The 16,037-nt window shown below is 48.7% G+C and overlaps 1 long non-coding RNA gene across 1 annotated transcript; it reads right to left on the bottom strand.

Annotated features, from left to right (window-relative positions):
• Window positions 1-8,566: 8,566 nt before the first annotated feature.
• On the bottom strand, window positions 8,567-14,769 carry LOC132653732 (uncharacterized). The gene is made up of 3 exons (XR_009591563.1): window positions 14,636-14,769; window positions 14,155-14,260; window positions 8,567-8,675 (listed from the first exon to the last, which is right to left on the bottom strand). It is a non-coding gene; the product is annotated as an uncharacterized LOC132653732 (long non-coding RNA).
• Window positions 14,770-16,037: the final 1,268 nt, after the last annotated feature.

A 16,037-nucleotide genomic window follows, 5' to 3' on the forward strand; every position in this document is an offset into this window, starting at 1 on the left:
CTTGAGGTGTTTTTTTTTTTTTTAATTCTTGTATAGAGAACTGAATTGGACCATTGCGTCCATTAAGTTGGAATGCAAAGTAGCGTATGATTGACTGAACCTTTCTTTTTCCAATTTAATTAAAAAAAAATATTGAGTTTTACAAAACCTTTTGATTCTAAGCGTTAAATGCTGTCCTCTGATGATCTCTACTAGGGCTTGGCCTTCCTAGGCAGGTGGAAAACAATGTCCACTACAGAGGCCCACATATGTGTTCAGCTATGCCTCCACATACGTGTTCACACCCACCATTCAGACTTACGAACTCATGGAGACAGGAATAGGTTGGTCCACACGCGTGACTGGACTTAAGGTCACAGCCCCTTCCCAGCAAACCAGATTTGGCCACCACTCCTCCGTAAGCCAATTAAAAGAGCCCTCTTAACAGTGAAGCCAGAAAATGGAGATTGGTTCAGTGTGCCCGCACTGGGAAGAGCCTCTCCCACCTCCCACGGTCCCTCTTGAGGGTCCTAACAGGAGGGCAAGAAATAGAAGACAGGAATGCACAGCCAAGCAGTGATCACCGTTAGCTCAGCGCCAGCGCTCCCACAAGCTGCAGCTTTCTCTAGTAAACAAACGCCTCCTCTGGCAGCCACCCCACCCCCACCCTACCCTACCCCACCCCCACTCACCCCTGTTTTCCTTCCTATCTGGAGACTCCAGAAAAATTTTAACTTCTTGGGGTTGGTTGTTTCAGTAGCTTGATAGTCAAAGATGATCGCAGGTGTCCCTTTGGAATATATTCATTCCTGCAAGGCAGCCAGATTACACACACACACACACACACACACACACACACACACACGTTCACAAAAACCCACTGCATCCCAAGGGTCAGAAATAAACACGGAATATCCTGTTCTGGCATGGATGAGAGCACAGGGGCCATGCCGAAGGCAGACTGGGAAATTGGCAAATGTATCCAAAGAAGAACCCTGGCCATTAACGCCCAGATGTGAATCAGGAAGCAAAGGCAATACGGCCTTACTCTGGGCTACCAGCACACTGATTGGACTCTAGGTTTCCTTTAAGCTAAATTTGCTTCCTGGGTCCTCCTGACCTGGTTTGGAAGTCACTGTCTTCCAAATCTGTCCTTGTGGGGTTCAGAGCCCCTGTGTTCCTTGCTCTGCTCCGTGTCATACCGTGCTAGAAGCCTTTACTAGAAAGATTAGGGCCGGAACCTAAAAGCACCTTGGGAAACCTGGAAGAGTCGGGGAAGCAGCCATGCTACCCAGTACCCCCAAGTGGCCATCAGAGACCAGCCAGCTGTCAGTTCCTTTGTCCATAAAGCCTGAGGAGCTGGAGGGTGGGTGGGGGAGGGGTGTTGCCTGCTGTGACCTTTGGCCACCTCAGCCCAGAGAGGAAGGTGGCAGTATCTTGGCCAGTTTCAACTTACAGGGCACCAGCGCCTTGGCCTCAGATGAGAAATGTTTCCAGGCAGGATAGGGAGGTGCAGAAGCATCGAGGAGGGAGTGACTCAGGCCAGGAGGCAATGGCACCCTCCTGCTTCCTGGAAACCAAACACAGGTTGGGGTGGGGGAGGGGCCCTTTGTGGAGAAGCTGGGCAAAGCCCTTCCCTGGCTTTTATTCCTGGTCCCTCCCTTCTCCTAGGCCCACGGAGAGGGCACTCTTAATGAAACCGTGGACCTGCTTTTGTTTTTTATGATGGCCAGGAAATGTAAGCCACAAACTCAAACAAACGGTCTATTGCAGGGACCCTCAGCCCTGCAGTAGTTAAAGGAGCGAGTTTTGTGTTTCGTGTGAAAGTTGTGTGTTTTCAGTTGCCATCCCATCTCTGATGCTTTCACAGCAGACACTAACCTCGCGTGACTGTCGTGGGAAAAGGGGCAGGCACTCCACAAATCCTCACATAGAGACTACAGGGTTCAGGATTAAGGAGTCAACCCCACAGAAACCGACCCAGCTCTGGCAGGTGGCGTGGGAAGCAAACCCGACCGGCGGCCAAACATCCCAGAATACTCTCCCCAAAGGAAAACAGAATTAAGAAAGTGCGGGAGGGGAGGGGACAAAGGTGCCGGCTAGTCACCACGGGTCGTTTAATGATTTACTGATTTATTTATAGGTGCACAGGGAAGTGTCTCCTCTCCCTGGCCAAGAAGACGTGGCTTCTCCGAGAATGGAGCTAGTGAGATGAAATGCCTACCACTGTGCGTGCAAGTGTACCCACCCACCCACACACACACACACACACACACACACACACACAAATGCAAGTGCACACACACACACTCGTATGCACATACCTGGGCACACGGAAAGGGCACTCTTAATGAAACTGTGGACCTGCTTTGATGCCTTCCAGTTCCTGCTAACAGAAACTTTTTGACCGATAACCATAAAAGAATCCACTCAAAAGAGCAGTTGTTCCCGGCAGCCCGAGGCCGCTCTTGGATTCATCCTCTTGGGGCAGAAGCCACAGACCTAAAGAGCTGCCAAAAACAGGAGGGAGAGAGAAAGCCAGAGTGCTGTTTTTGTTTGTAGCTCTTTGCTTTTTAAACTTGGGTGTTTAACTCTCTCTTTCTCTCTCTCTCTCTCTCTTTCTCTCTCTCTCTCTCTCTCTCTCTCTCTTTCTCCCCTCCCCCCTCTCCCCTCCTCCTTTTCTCTCTTTTCCCCCCTCTCCCTTCCCCCACCCCACCCCCAAAGCACCGTGCAAACTAGTCCAGAGCACTGGGCAACTGGATTAAAAAGGTCTAGGGTACCCCCTGTCTTCCCCTCAAAGACCCAGAAGTCTAGGTGTGCGTGTCCAGGACCTGCAGGTGTGGTCTGTCCCATAGCCCTAGGCTAGTCGTGGGCCTGAAGCAATAAAATCCGAGCTTGAGGTGCAGCCCAGCGGTACAGAGGCCTTGTGTTTCCAGCGTTGCAGGGGTGGAGGAGGCAGCGGCATGGTAATTAACACAAATGGTAGAGAAAATCCCTCCCTGGCCTGCCTGCGAGGAAGGAAAGGGAAGGGGCACCAGTTACCCGCTTTCCCACGGTGCAAACCCCGAGATTAGGGATGGGCTGGGGGCAGGGCTCGGCCTTAACCGCTCTTCCGTGTCCTCTTAAGTAAGCAGTTTGGCACAGCGAGTAGAGTCGGGTTCTTCCGTGCTAAGGGCTGTGTTTATTCTACTGAAAACGGGGCAGCGGCGTGGGCTCCTGAAAATGACTGCCTGTTAGCAAGAAGGGGGTGGAGAATAAAGACAGCAAGCAACTTTCAAACACTGGTCACTGCGGTCTTTAGCACAGGCAGAGACACTGGGCCGGGGCTAGAGATTGCTGCTCCGGAGGCTGAATGGGTTTTGTTGTAGTTGTTGTTTCAGATTTCCTAATAGGTGCTTCCTGACAAAAAAAAAAAAAGCGGCCCCAGGGGCCTGCACCGCTGCCTTTGAAGGAGCACGCATCTTAGGAGTGACTGTCCTTCAGGCGCCTTTTATCTAATCACACCACAAGGGGGCGCTCCAGGAACTGGGTTCTGCAGGCCGACCGCGCTGCTTTCAACCTTTGCCTACCCAGGAAACTGGACGGCAGTCCGCCTGTTGATTAACTCCTAGAATACAGTCAGGTTCGATTAGAAGAACAAGAAGAATTAAGACAAACCGGGCAGGCCGGTTGCCAGCTATGATCCCCACAGCCCTCCAAACAGAGACGAGCCAGGCAGGTCTTCTGTTCCCATCTGTCCCACCTTGGAAGAAGCTTTCGGGAGAATGTGGGATCGGCAAGCATTTAAGCAACCCTGACTGCTTCTATCATGCTCCACCTGGCGTCATTACCTCTCTGCTCACTCTCTCTCTCACTCACACACACTCTGTTAGAGATCAAACGAGTTAACGACCCTATTTCCTCCTGTAATAATGGCATGCAGCATAGGGAACCCGTAGCGCCTCCCCCCCCCCCCATCAGCTTCTAATACTAGCAATAACGGCATTTCTCATTGCACACACAGCGTTATGGGACAGCCTTGGCTTCAGTTCTCGGAGACTGTTCTGACGATAAAGAAATACATCCTTATATACAACAGGTGCCGTGCCACAGTCTGGCTCTGGTCCCGAAAGGCTTTGCTCTGCCTTGTTCTGTGGTTTAACTTTGGGCTAAAACTAGTGACAGGTGGTAAGTGCCATTCTAGGCCAGGGAATTATGGGATTATCATAATCAGTTTCACCTGAGTGTTGGCGTGAACTCGGCCTTGAGAAGATAGCTACGAAGACGGCTGGAGCTAGCAAAGCCCCACCAACCACTCCTATAAAGTTTCTGTTAACAGGACCTGTGTGAGCCGAAGCCTAGCCCCACAGCCCGGTTCTGAGGGTCTGGGCTTCTCGAGATTAGAACCTTTCCATGCTTCGTGGACACTGTCAGGCGGTCTAGTACAATACCTCAGTAAATGTCACTCGAACTGCTGGATAGACGGGCAGACACTTCACAGCCACCAGCCCTGAGACTAGATCAGGGGAATAAGCTCTAGAGCTCCGGGTGTTGGATCATGCTACTCATGCCCACTACCAGGTGGCCATCTCTGTGGCTCCCAATGGATTGTCCTGAAACCAGTAGCCACAGCATTCGCTGAGAGCTTGATAGGGCCCTCACACTCTAATCTAGACCTCTGAACAAAACTTCCCAGGCCCCTGTGTCCTTACATCACGTGCAGGCAGCAGTTCCAATGAGAGAGACCACGCCACGAAGCACACACTAAGTTCGTGATCTGAAGATGAAGGTAATTACAGCTGGCTCTGAGCCTCACTGGAAGCCAGGTCTCCGAGCCTACAGAAAGTAAGAGCAGTGTTCTCCAAGGCTGAAACCCAACCATAGGCTGGGGCTGGCCTTGAACTCGTTAGGTAGCCAAGGGTGAGCTCTGCTCTTCTTGGCTCTACCTCCTGAGCGTAGGGATTGCAAGTGTGTGCCACTGTCCCTAGTTTCTGTGGTACTGAGGATCAAACCTGGGACTCTGTGCGTGGCAGAAAAGCCTGCCAGCTGAGCTGCTGCCCTAGCCCTGCCAACACCAGCTCTTAAAAGCCGACGGGAGATGCGGGAAGGAAAAAGGTAGTGAGGCTTGTCTGAGAATGTGACATTGTGGGACTGAGAGGAAGCACTGCTGCAGGCCACTTGGGTGGAAGGGGGGTGGCCTTTTACAGAGGAAACAGTTGAGCTCATTCAAGAAGAATGAAGAAAGCTTGGCCGAGGGTTCCCAGAGAAACAGAGAGTGCCAGAGTGTAGAATCCCCAAGAGTGAAGGAAACGGTAAGTAATTCAAGATGGCTGGCTGGGTATGCCTTGGAGAAGCCAGAGGTCGGGAGGCAGCACAGAACTGATCTTCCAGGATGTGAAGGAGTCCACTGTAAGAATCTGAAAGCATATATAGGCTGGGAGAACAGGGCAGACAATGTGCTGAGCAAGAGCAGGGCGCCGAGCCCAACATGTACGCACTCACAAGCTCCCTCCCTGCCTTCCTCCCTCTCTCTCTCCCTCCCTCCCCTTCTCTCTTCCTCCCTCCCTCTCAATAGGCAGCTATAGGAAAGATATTAGCTGGAGATGACATAATTAAATTGGCGTTTTGGTTTCAAGTAGGGTCTAATGCAAACACACTTCAGCCAATATTTACCAAGTGACTAACTACCCATCAGATATTAATTACAATCTTTTTTTAACTTAAGTTATGACTATAAGAAATGTCCACAAAGGGGCTGGAGAGATGGCTCAGCGGTTAAGAATACTGTCCTTGCAGAGAATATGATTCAGGATTTCAGCACCCACATAGGGCAAATCACAACTGAATATAACTCCAGTTCCAGGGGCATCCAGAGCCCCTTTCTGTCCTCTGGGCACACTGTATTCACATGTACACACTCATATACAGACACATGCATATACATAGAGTTAAGAATAAAATCTTTTCATATAAAAAAAGAAATATCCATTTAGATAAAACCTTTCAGTGGATCTAACCATTAAAATGACACCTACCAAAACATTCATTTCTTTTGTTTGTTTATTTTCATTTTTTTATTTATTTACAGGGTTTCTCTGTGTAGCCCTGGCTGTCCTGGAATTCACTATGTCGACTAGGCTGGCCTTGAACTCACAGAGATCCACCTGCCTCTGCCTCATAAGTGTGGGGATTAAAGGTGTGTGCCACCACTGCCCAGCAAAACATTCCTAACTGTCAATGTTGGTTGCAATCGGGCCTACCCGGGCGATCCACAGTCATGATACAAGGCTCAGAGAGCTGGAAGGAGTTGTAGACCTTCATTTATTCTTCTGTTGAGTCCAGATGATAGCGGTTGGGAGGCTGAGAGCAGAGCAAATGGGAAGCTACCTATGGTGTGCAAGCTCAATGACCAGATAGTTGGCAAGGCACAGCAGGCATTATTGATAGCAGAAGACATCTGGCCAGGGCAGAGTGTAAGGGGCCTGGATTTCATCCGGGGTCCCGGAACTCAGCTTCCAGATGGGGAGAACGGGTTCCGTTTCTCTCAGGGGCAGCTAGAGCACCTCAGGGTGAGGCCCAAGTTCGCTAAACCTGGGTGTGGAAGAGGTTTTCCACAGAGTGTTACAGTTTAGCTCTGTTATCATGAGGTCGCTGGTAGCAGAGGAAGATGGGACATTCTAAAGCCTACGGCCATACCAAAGTGTCACAGCTCTTGTGATGGGGTGGAATCTCCAAGTACAATTGAAGGTCACTGCTGGACTAAGATCCTTAGCAACTTGCTAGAGCATCCTTATCACGGAAGGGCCTGTCCTGTAATCTCTCCTGAGGGCTATGTGATGCTCCTTACAAGTCCTGGAATCACCCAGATCAGGCAGACTGCTAGCACTCCGCTGAGAAAAGGGAGCCCGTCATCATAGACCCAGCACAAATAAACGGCTATCGGGGAGCCGACTGACTTCAACCATATCCAGCAGGGCCACACACGTGTTCTCTCCTGGGAAGTCATTTGGTCTTAGGGTTGACACCTTGCCTCGTGCTGACCTTTCTCTGGCTCATCAGAGGGGGTGGGAGAGCCGCCAGTTCATATCCTATTCCGAACCATATCAGCGTTTCTGGGGAGAAGACATTGAGCCACCCTTGGCTCTCCTTGGTCACACGCAACAAGAGGAGACAGTTTCCGAGGCAACAGATGCTTTAAATGCCCAGTCCCCTCTCTTCAGCCCACCTCACAGTTCCAGGAAATACTAATGGCCTCCCATCTCCGAAGTTCCTCATTCTCTGCTCCTCTTCTTGGTGGCCTTCTGCAGAGGCTGTCAGAACTCGTTCAGCCCTCCTTCAGAGTGTCCTGGGATCTCTCTGAGATTTTTGTCCTCAGAGCCAACTCAGTGAGAGAGGGAGATGGCACATAAACCTCCCAACTTGCTGTGGGGCAACTTTGGGGCATCCTCTCCTTAGTGGCACCCACAGTAGTGACATGCTCTGGGCTAGCCACTGCCCCTCATCGCTTCCTACGAAGGCTGCGGTTGGCTGTCAACTTGACTATGGAATGAACTACAATCCAGAAATGGGGGGCACACCTGTGCTCAGGGGCTTGAGGCAGGAAGACAGTAGGCCTTCACTCCAGATCTTCAGGCGGAAAGACACGCCTTTAGTCTGAGCCACACCTTCTGCTGGAAGCCTATATAAGGACGTGGAAGAAGGAAGCTTTTGCTCTTTGCCTACTTGCCCTCACCTTGCTAGCACGCCCACTCCTTCACTGGCACTGGAGCCCATCCCTTTGGGATTCGCCCATTTACAGAAGACGGCTGAGACACCCAGCCTTGTGGGACTGAGAAGCCACTAGGTTGTTGGACTTTTGCATTCACAGCCAGCCATTGTTGGGTTAGCTGGATGGCACCTGGAAGACATTCCAATAAATTCATATGTATATATTGTGTAAGCGTACATATGTGTGCATATGTACATAGATATGTATATATGCACATATATATATGAGAGAGATTCAGTTCATCAGTTCTGTGACTCTAGAAAACCCTAATACACTTCCCAAATAAAACACTAGCACCTCACCTTCCCATGACGGGCTGTGTCTATAGTTGGGGTCTCAGGAAGGCTGAGGCCATGCCAATAACTTGATGGTAAAAACTGAATATGGGTGGTGGCTTTAAAGTCCTGGAGGACTGAGAAGGCTAGCTTGCAACAGGGAGATCCAGAGAATAAAATCAGAATAAAGCTAGAGGTAGACTGAAGAGCTGTCAGTGTGGAGAGCAGAGTCCGTGGGAAACAGAATGCAGACGTTTGCAGGGGACATCTGGGGCCAGAGGGTCTCAGCAAGTGAGGCCTTTCTGTGGCTGGAGGGGATGGTGAAATTACAGACCCATCGGTGACTCCCCGGCTGAAGAGACCCAGCCAGAAACTGTCAGCAATGGACCCCGGAATAGGCAGAAGGTTGGGAAGAGGATCTGAGAGCCACCACAGCATGGTCGGAGACCTGGCTGCGCTGGATTGTGAGCGTCACAGCGGTCCCAACGGCGTGCCTATGGACTCATCTTCGGAATGGACAGAGTTAGTGTTGGCAGATTTGAATCGCCCACGAGACACCCGGTGCCCGAGCTTGTAGCGGTGCCACTCACAACAGCCACGCCATGGAAGCAGCCTGGATGCCATCAGCAGCAGGTGAGTGGAGAAAGAGACTGTGAAATAACAGTCTCGCTCGTCTGTGAAGAAAAAGGGAATTATGACATTTTCAAGAAAAGGGCGGGGACTGGAGGTCATTGTTTTAAGCGGGACTTGGGAAGACAAATGTCACTGTGTGGGAGGGGGAGGTATCTAAAGGGAAGTAGGCGAAGGGAAAGAGGTGAGTGAGTATGAAAGCCAGAGGAGGACCATCGTGAAGAAAGAGGAGATGAGCAGAGCAGGGGGAAGGGTAGCAGGAGCAGGTATGAAAATGTCATAATGAAACCTGTTATTTTTGCACACTAACTTAACTTAAAAATGACTAAACCCTTAAAAATAAAATAAACTTTTTTTTTTTAACAGAACAGTGGTTATGATTAGGCACTGAGTCTACAGAGCCGGAACTGAGTTGTGCTACTACTCACTAGCCGTGTGCCCTCGTCTTCAAGCAAACTGCTTAAGGTCTGCAAGCCTCGCTTTCACACCATGGAGGTGCTGGGCAAAGGCCCCTCGCCAAAATCCAGTCGATTTGGTGCCACTTTGCGGGCGGCGAGTGACTGTGGCGCTGGCACACATTCAGTACCAGCTAGGCGTTTGTGCCGATGGCAACACGGGAGGTGGAAGTCAGCAGTTTGTTCTGTTTAAGTCAACCACAAGACAGGACATCTAGAGTATGGGGCAATTTTATCCAGTCTCCCAGCAGCAAAAGAGCTTTGCGTGGCAGCTCTGGGAAACCGTTGCCTAAGCACTCAGCATTCTGGGCTGTTCTCTTCAAACTCGAAGGAGAAGTCACCGTCTCCTTCATCAGGTGTCTCCCTGGCAAGCAGGGGGAAGCACAGCATCGCTCAAGGGTGGCGTTTAAAGAGTGTCATCCGTCCTGTCACCTCCTGTCACCTGTGACCTTCTTTGGGTCCCCTCCCGCTGCTAACCTGGTGTCCTTCTCTCCGGTTCATTATTCTAGGATGGGGCCTGGCTTTGTTGCCCTCCCACCCTCACTTTCAAGGCCTTCATAGACAGACAGACATTCAGCCCTTCCCACCGAGCGCCGGGATTAGAGTTCATATGCCACCAAGGCTGGGTTCTGAGGCTCACGCCTCCTAAGTAAAGCCCTCACACACGGACATCCACACACAGAGGGAGAGGGAGAAAGAGACGCACACACGTGTGTATGCGCACTCACATTCTCCAGGTGCAATCTCCAACATCACCTGGGCAAAACCAAACTCAGTTAAAATGTAAAATCCCTTTCCCTATTAAATACAATGACGAAAAGAAAAATACACCCAAAAAGTTGCTGGAGCATCCTAGGACCTGGAATAAGGACAACTGAAAACAACGTGACTGACCATGGACTTTTAACAGAACTGGATAAGAACCAGAGAGTAAGACCCAAGGAAGACAGTGAGACTCTGTCTCAAAAAAAAAAAAAAAAAAAAGAGGAAGAGGAGAAGAAGGAAGTGGAGAAGGAGGAGGAGGAGAGAAAAGGAAAAGGGGGAAAGGGAAGAAAAGTTGAAACAATTCTACATCAAATGAAATATACCCATCAGAACTGAAGACAAAATATGCTCTCAGAAAAACAAAAGCAAAATTAATATACTACAAAAAAGGGTGTGAGTGTGTGTGTGTGTGTGTGTGTGTGTGTGCGCGCGCGTGCATGGGAATTCCCTGAAAGGAAGAAATGATCTTGAAGAGATGTATATGCAGGAAAGATAAAGAGCGTCAGGATTATATCATTACTAAATTTAAATGAACACCAATTGGGCTAAAGATAATAATGCCTCGCGGACATGAAGGAGATGCATGGCCCCACCGCATGCATGCATGGGGGCGTCGAAAGGAAGGAGTGAAATGTGTTCTCCACTGCATGGTCTAGAAAAAAGTAGCAGAACGTCAGGGGTAATCACCACAATCCATGAGGCAATGAGAAAGACAAGAGAATGGAGCAAGATAAAAACGAATAAAGGTCTCATTAACTTAAAAAGTGAAAAAAAGAACAAATAGAGAACCAAGCTACGTACAGCAGCCCTCACTAGCAATCCAAACACTTGGGAGGCCAAGACAGAAGGATCTAGAATTGGAGGGCAGCTGGGAAGTGGTGGCTCACCCCTTTAATCCCAGCGCTCGAGAGGCAGAGGGAGGTGGATCTCTGTGAGTTCGAAGCCAGCCTACTCTACAGAGTGAGCTCCAGGACAGCAAACATTACGCAGAAAAACCGTGTCTTCAAACACCCCCCCCCCTGAAAAAAAAAGGAAAATTAGAGGCCAGCCTGGGCTACACAGGGAGGCTCTGTATCCAAAAAAGGGGTGGTTGTCGGGACTTAAACTCATAGCAGGTAAAACTAATTAAAAACAGTTAATATAATACATTATCATTGTGCTACTAATGTGCTTATATAAACAAACTAAGTACTTCAATCTAACGCTTCCATCCCAGGGGCTGGTGAGATGCCTCAGTGGCTAAGAGGACACAGTGCAGGGCTGGAGAGATGATTCACAGGTTAAGAGTACTGGCTGCTCTTCCAGAGGTCCTGAGTTCAAGTCCCAGAAACCACATGGTGGCTCACCACCATCTAGAATAAGATCTGGCGCCCTCTTCTGGTGCGCAGGTGTACGTGCAGGCAGAATATACATAAATAAATCTAAAAAATAAAAAATAAAATTTTAAAGAGGACAAAGCGGTGCTGCAGAGGACCTGGGTTCAGTTCCCAGCACACGACTCGTGGCTCATGACTGCCAGAGGTTCTGACACCCCTGTCCTTTTCAGACACCCGCACCTATGTGCACCTATACCACTCACACACACACACAAGTAAAAATAGAAAGAAGAGACTTCGTACTAATCGGAAAAAAACTGCGACTGTGTTATTTTATGAGGCATCTGAATACAAAGGGTGAAAATTAAAAGATAAAACTATTCTAGGCGGTTGTGCATATAGGTGGGGTTGACACATATCAGTAAGATACACTAAAGTGCTAGAGGCAGGATGACGAGCAGTCTAAGGCCATCCCAAGCAAAATGGCTCAGCTGGTTAAGAAACAGCCTGGTGACCCAAACTTTATCCCTGGAACCCACGTGGTGGACGGAGAAAAGGAATCCCTGCAAAGTGTCCTCTGACCTCCACATGAGTGTTAATAGTACAATATACCACCCCGCCCCCACACAGAATAAAACAAGTATGTTTTAATGTGGAAACATAGTACATGAATGCACTGACCCAACGAAAGCTGCCTTAGCTGTTCTAGGACCAAGTGAAGTAGATTTTGATAAAAGAAGCAATATAAATAGAGATACTTAAAATAGAAAAAAAATTCATCATGCCCTCTGGAAAGATGACTCAGTTCTACCCATATGTAGCCATCAACATAGCCTCAATACGACAGAAGCACAAGCTGCCAAATCTAAAAGGCAAAATCAACAGGCAGCTGGGCGCGGTTGGCGCACACCTGGAATCCCAGCACTAGGGGAGGCAGAAGCAGGCAGATCTCGGTGAGTTCGAGGGCAGCCTGGTCTACCAATCGAATCCAGGACTACAAGGCTACACAGAAAACTCTGTCTCAAAAAGAAAAGATGTCCAGAGACAGTGGCAGGCTCACTGTCTGTAACTGATAACACGACGAATGCCAGGAAGAATGAAGAAACTTTGATCAACACTGAGTACACTTGACCTCAAGAAACTTCAGCGGGGTGTATTTCCTGACCACAGGGGAATTAGCTAAAATAGCAGAAGAGAGCATGTCTAAGTAGTTAGAAATGAGGCAAAATGATTCTGAGATCTCACAGCTTCAAAACCAAATTCCAGTGGAATTTAGAAACCATTCGATGGGCCCAGGATGTGGATCAGTGGATAAAACACATTTGCTGTGTAAACCTAAGGACATGAGTTTGGATCCTCAGAGCCCACATAAAGCTAGTGTCTGTGTGTGTGTGTGTGTGTGTGTGTGTGTGTGTGTGTGTGTAATATCACTCTTATTGGGAGGCAGAGACAGGCATGGACCAGAATCATGCTAACAGGCCTTTAGTTACAGAACAAAAAACCAACTGAAGAAAGCTGACAGATCAGTCATCTTGGAGGTGACATGGAGAACAGGCGCCCAGAATGACTGGACCCCGCCGCTTCCCTGCTGAAAATGTTCTAGCGTCTTCCCATCAAAGCCAGGCTAACTGTTGTTCTCAGAGTGGTATAGGCCTTTCGGGTAGTCAACACGCTCCCGAGAAGACCTTCCTGAAGAATTGCCGGAAGCTTGCAAGCCAGCTAGCCTGGAGCACGCAGCTGCAATGAGCCCCGTCTGACACAACATGGAAGCCTAGGCCCAGCACCTGAGATTGTGCTCTGACCTCGGCACGCGAACCACGGTGCAACTCAAACATTTTGACTAAATGAACCTTAGCCAGATCAAAACACATTCACCTAAAGACACCCTTAGAAGCAAATTTTTATATTTAAAGACATTTATTGGACAGGAAGAGAAGCTACAAATTGAGGACCCAAACACCAGTCAGGCAGAATGTGGAAAATAAAAGCAAATGATATCTACAAAGTAGGAACAGAAAGTACTAAATATAATCAAAGAAAGTCATGAGAAAGCAAGCAAAAGCAACGTAACCCACAGAGAAGTGGCCTCTCAGCAGCACATCTCCTTCCTCATTCACCCTTTCTCCCATCCACCCAACACATACTGAGACTCTACCGCATATGACGCCTGTTCTAATTGCTTAGATAGACAGGCAAACATATGCCTTCAAAGAGCGTGTAAGTCTCCAAAAACAGAAAGCGGTAAACAACTCAGTACAATGTCAGGAAACAGGGCGTTTCACTTTAAAATGAAAGCACAGAAACAAGAAAAGAAGAAGGCGCTATCCAAAAAACGAGGCAGAGAAGCCAGGCTTGGTGACACTCACCTGCAATCCCCAAATTTGGGAGGCAGAGGAAGTGGACATTAAATTTGAGGCCAGATGGAGGTACATAAAAAGACCCTGTCTCTGGGTGGATAGGTAGATTGATGATAGATGATTGAATGATAAGTAGATAGATAGATAGATAGATAGATAGATAATTGACATAGAGTTGATAGGTAGATGATAAACAGCATATTGATTGATAGATCAATGGATGGATGAGAGAGCGATGAAAGATAATGCAGAGTGAAATATGGCCCATTTTAGTTAGCAGGACCAAAGCCTCCTTTGAAAGCTACATTTGAAAGAGTTTCAGACACTCAGAACATGCCAACATAGAGAGAAGGGCCCCCAGAAAGCAGGCTCAGTACGCCATAGAGGGCAAGCCAGGAAGCAGCTCCCCTCCATTCGCCTCTGCTTCAGTTCCTGCCTTGAGTTCCTGCCCTGACTTTCCTTGGTGACAGATTGTCACCTGGAAGCGTAAGCTGAAATCAACCCTTTCCTCCCCAGTTACTTCTGGCCACCGTCTTTAGCACGGCGGTAGAAATAAGACCAGGCCAATGTCATTTCCAGGCATCAGATCTGTAAGAACTTACTATGGGACAATAGAAAAAACAAATGCACCTGTGTTTGTTCAAGAACCACAGAGGGAGGCACACCTTCGGGAGGCTGGTGGTGTTCCAATAACCAGGGCTGTGCCAGAGGGCAAAGTGGGTGAGCTTCTGAGAGCCTGGATCACACAGTATGAAAAAAGGAAATGATGTCTTAGTCTCTCTTTCTCTCTCTCCTCTCTCTCTCTCTCTCAGACACACACACAGAGTCTCTTTCTCAATGTATGGGTGTGCACACATGTACCTTGGCAACTTTGAGTGAGTCATTCTTCAAAAGCCACCCACTTTGTGTGGTATTATTATTATTATTATTATTAGTTTGATAATGGCTTTTTACTAGGACTTGGAGTTTGCCAATTCAGCCAGGCTGCTGACCAGCCAGTGACCAACCAGTGAGCCATCCGTCACTACCTCCCCAACCCTGGGATTTCAGGTACATGCTGCCACATCTGACTCCCCATCTCCCCCTACTCTGGTTCTTAAAACGTCGTCACCTTAAGTATCTTCCCAGGTCAGAAGTCAGATCTTCCTCGGGGAACAAAGAGTGGGTCGGAATGTGAGCCTGCCACCGCTCTGTTCAGCTGTTCTGATGGAGGAAACAGGGTGTGGGCTCAGAGGCTGCTGGAGAAAGAGAAAAGTCCAGGTTGAAGAGGAGGACCTGCCCATCAGGATGTGAGGCCTCCTGAGGATATGGTTCTTCCACCCCTGAGTCGTCCAGGAAGCAGTTTCTGGGACTCAGCTGTCCATCGTACTCACTTCACAACACTGGGCTCGACACGCAGCGCCCTCCCTGTCCTGTCTGAAAAGTGGGGCTGGTGTGGTTGCTGAAACAGTGCCACCTAACTCCACCCAGAAGGCAGCACTGGGTCTACGGAGTATGAAGCTCTGTGTGTGTGTGTGTGTGTGTGATATGTATATGTTTGTGTATGTGGGGAGGTGTAGGTGTGTTGTGGAGGTACACCCACACACATGTGGGTGCCTGTGGAGGCCAGAAAGAGAGCATGGACTCGCTGGAGGTGGAGTTACGAGTGGTTGTGAGCAGCCAGGTGTGGATACAGGGAACTGAACTCAGGCCCTCTGCAAAACTAGAAAGTCTTCCTAAACCCTGAGTCATCTCTTCAGCCCCCATACAGCTTTCTTTAAATTTTGTGGAGGACACGCTAAATGGCACACCGAAAACCCACCTCCCTGATGTAATCTTTGCAAAATGCCGTCTGTCTACTTGACATTAATCACGTCACACTGATGCAAGTGCTTAGCATAGAGAAGACACTTTGATGTTTTCCTTCTCTCTGTGCATGTGTGCACTCCAGAGAGAGAGGAGGGAGAGGGAGTGTGTGTGTGTGTGTGTGTGTGTGTGTGTGTATCTGCGTGTGTGTGTGTGAGTGAGTGTGGCACACACGCTTGAGAGAGAGAGATGTGGAAGGGAGAGGACAGTGTTTCAGAGCTGATTCCCTTCTTCCACAGCAGGATCCTGAAGCTCCAACTCAGAAGTCTCCATGAAATGCAGTTCTCTACCTTAAGGGAGATTCAAACATTTCACCGTAGAAGTCAGTAACATCCAAAACCCTGTGCACTGCCTCCACACAGGGAGCAACCTGAAGTTGGAGGCTTTGCTGTTCAAAGAAAATCTGTAAAGATGGTGGGTAAGATACAATGAGAAGAAGATAAGCTCAGAAGACCTGAGAATAAACCACCAATTCAGCGATCATTCCAGACAGCACTCTGGTTTTGTTTTTTTTTTTTTTTTTTTATTCCGTTTAATCTGCAGAGGATTCCAGTGAGGGAAGGAACTGTTCCCCTCTTTGCACACATCAGACAACATGGTTCAGAGAAGTCTAGAACTCGCTGGAAGCCACAGAACTGTTAAGAACAAAGATTTCCTAAGTAGGTGCT

Source organism: Meriones unguiculatus, chromosome 4, assembly GCF_030254825.1.
Source record: "Meriones unguiculatus strain TT.TT164.6M chromosome 4, Bangor_MerUng_6.1, whole genome shotgun sequence".
NCBI lineage: Eukaryota > Metazoa > Chordata > Mammalia > Rodentia > Muridae > Meriones > Meriones unguiculatus.